The sequence below is a fragment of the Nicotiana tabacum genome, chromosome 24 (genome assembly GCF_000715075.1).
Source record: "Nicotiana tabacum cultivar K326 chromosome 24, ASM71507v2, whole genome shotgun sequence".
NCBI classification, from domain to species: Eukaryota; Viridiplantae; Streptophyta; class Magnoliopsida; order Solanales; family Solanaceae; genus Nicotiana; species Nicotiana tabacum.
In genome coordinates, this window is record NC_134103.1 from 966467 (window position 1) to 969849 (window position 3383).

Below are 3383 nucleotides of genomic sequence, written 5' to 3' on the forward strand. Positions count from 1 at the left end.
GACAAAAAGTCCTATTTATACTAAGCTGAAAATATCTGACAAAATGCCCTAACGGAGGTTGTGCGGCCACATAATTCTGAGTACGGACGCACACATGGCCTGAACTGGGATCTGGACTTTAATCTGCGGACCGCACAAAAGTGAGTGCGGCCGCATCTTTGGCTTTTGCGGTCGCACAAAAATCGTGCGGACCGCATGTCTTCACTTTATAGTCTCTGAATCTCTTTTTATGCGGTCCACGTAATATTGATTGAGGCTGCACACTGGCTTATACGGCCGCATAAAATTCCTGCGGTCCGCAAAACTTCAATTCGAGGTTCTCTGAATCCATTCCTCTGCGGTCTGTATAATAGTGAGTGAGGCCGCACATAGACTTCTGCGGCTGCACAATACTTGTGCGGTCCGTACATCTTTACTTGCTCAAACTTTAAAGTCTCTGAACCTCTCTTATGTGGCCGTACTAGAATTATGCGGTCCGCACACTGTGAAGCTGAAGTTGACAGGGATTCTTTATTGTTCGCGGCCGCACTCTAAGCATTTTCACCCTGTTTTTGTCCTTGTCTAATTTTGACTCCTTTTTGAGTTGATTTTCACTTTCTTGGCTTGTTTTCCAATATTACTGCAATAAAGCTCATTTCATTAGTTCTTGGGATACCTTTAAGCATTTTCGAGCTAAAACTCAAGCAAAAGAGGGAAAATAAGCGGTCAAAATCCCTACTTATCAACTTTCCCAAACTTAAGCTTTTGCTTATCCTCAAGCAATTAAAGAAATTTCCACCTCCATTAGAAAAAAAGGATATTTCAGCTGCCCTAAGTTAAGTCAAAACACAAATCAATTGGGACCAACAATTACCCATATGCTCATGAATCATTAACAAGCCTATGATTTAAAAATTGAAGCACAAATGGCTCTAATGTGATACTTTAGCATCAAGGGTTAACTTTGATCATCAAGGAACTCTCACTTTTATACAAGTTGCTGTGGATCCCAAATTCCTCCTCCTATACTTTTCGAAAGCTCATCCCACTCACGAATGAAGAGTTCAAAACAATAACTCGAGGAAGATTCACTCATCACTCTCAAAAGAATGTCACAAGCCCGGCTCTAAGTACCATATTCTTGTCCCTCATGTAGATCACCACTAATGTAAGCTTGCTTGGCTCGCAATCACGTAGGAATTTTTCGGCATGTAATGAAGGTTTTTGGATTAAGGAGGGTATTATCGGATTGGAACCGGTTCATATTTCCGTTAGCACTTCATATTCTCTTATTGGCTCATACTTTGCCGATTCCTAGAGTCATTTTCTTTTTCCTTAGGGGGATTAGAGAGACTTTACATCACTCTTTCTATTCCATGCTAATCACTATCTCCTTCTTTGCTTTTCCCTTGCTTCATACTTCTTCTTTCTTTTTGCATCTTTTCAACCCTTTCACATTATTCATTTTCTTTTTGCGTTTTTCTTTGTTCTTCCTTTCCTTTTCTTTGCCCTTTTTTTTTTTATTTCTTTTGTCTTTTTGTGCCTTAAAACCATCTTTAAACTCCTTGTCTCTCCCCCAAACTTATGTTCTTGCCATTTGAATCACATGACTGCTAAAGAAAAGTCGGGTGTCAAGAGAGAGTCACTATAAAACGGTTAAAGGCTTGTACTGTGGTTATTGAAAAGAAAGTCTATAGGATCAAAAGGGCTTACTAAGGATGATATCATTGGTAGGTGGAAAATCCATTCGCCCGGGTACTTAGACTAGTAACAAAATACCTCTACGGTAACAAAATATCACACCTCTCACACAACCGAATTGTTAAAGAGAGAGAAGTCGAGGGCCCACAACAACCACATTCAAGATAAAAAAAAATCTCTACGGTTCATCTAAACTATGTGATGGTTGCCTAAATCAACACAAGATTCACTAACTAGAGCTATTTCTTTACAAAAACTTATTTTTGACCATAAGCGCATAGTTAAGTGTGTTGGTACCAAGTGAAACATGCTTGACCCTTTTATTCATTACTACTTGTTTTTACCTAAACATCAAAAATTGATTCAATCCCTTAAGAAGGTTGTCACGCCATCCATCGTTGGGAAGAGCCACCCGATTCACACAAGACCTTACTTTGGAAAGAACCATGGTATTAAGAAAACCAAAGGCTTATTGTTCGTTAAAACATAAGAAGAAGTTAACAAATCAAAAAGAAGCTAATAAAGTAATTAAGAAGCTATACTATTAGGAAAGAAAAACAAAGAAGCTATGAAATAAACTACTAAAAGTAAGGCAAATGAATATATACAAAGGGAAGATTATACACATAATGAGGGATAGAATAAAGATAAAGGTAAGACAAATGAATATATACAGGGGGAAGATTATATACATAATGAGGGAAAGGGTAAAGATAAGAGAAAAAGGAAAAAGAGTATTTAAGTTATTACAGGCCCAAAAAGTGATCAAATGTTATAACAGTCATCCAAATAAAAAATAAGCATTGTCCCTAATGCTTAACAAAAATAAGAACAGGGAAGGGTAGAAAGTTAAGAGAACTCCCTAAGTGGTATCAGTCTGAATGATATCTCCAGCACCCTCAGTCTGCATAGCACCCTCAGTATCCTCAGTCTCCTCAAGTTGAATCTCATCATCACCTGGCTGAGGGATAACTGGGTTGCTGAGCATTTGGATCATCTCCTCAGCGGTGTGGGCAGTAGCCTCCGGCTCCTCAGACTGGCATGTTGCTACCTCAGATGCCTCTGGTGCTGCCTGTGCTGCTGGGGCTGCTATCTCCATGAGTAGGTCCAAAGGTAGATCTCCAGCCGATGTAATCTTGGCAACCTCCTAACTCAACTTCTCCACTGACTTCCTCGATGCCTGAGACTTCCTCATCTTCTTTGTTTGTTTCCCCAACTCCTCAATTGTTGTCCCATATGCTACCAGAGTCTCCATAATGATCTTTTGGTTGTCCAGACTCTTCTTCAAAGTCTCTTACACTAATGGAGGTACCTGTGGGGCAGCTGGGGAAGAGGATTGTGCTGCAACAACACTAGATATGTCAGCCATCTTTGAAGTAGCTGCCTGCATCCAATTGTTAAGACTCGCCAAGATCTGGGAGACTCGCAACGCAGTCTGTGGATAAGTGGTAGAAGTTGGTACTGATAAAGGGGCTGACGGCCTGGATGAAGAAGGTGGTGGCATGGCTGTTGTAGAAGGCATGGCAGCAACGGAGGGCCCAACAGATGGATCAGTAACTACTATCCTTGGCTCTTCATACTGGATAGTAGAAGTAGTTGTCTTACCCTTGAACTTCGAGTTGTCAGCATCCTGAAGGTGGTACCATGAGAAAGGCTTCTTGGCCTTAACTTTTGTATCAAACGTCCTTGGCTCCACCCTCTGA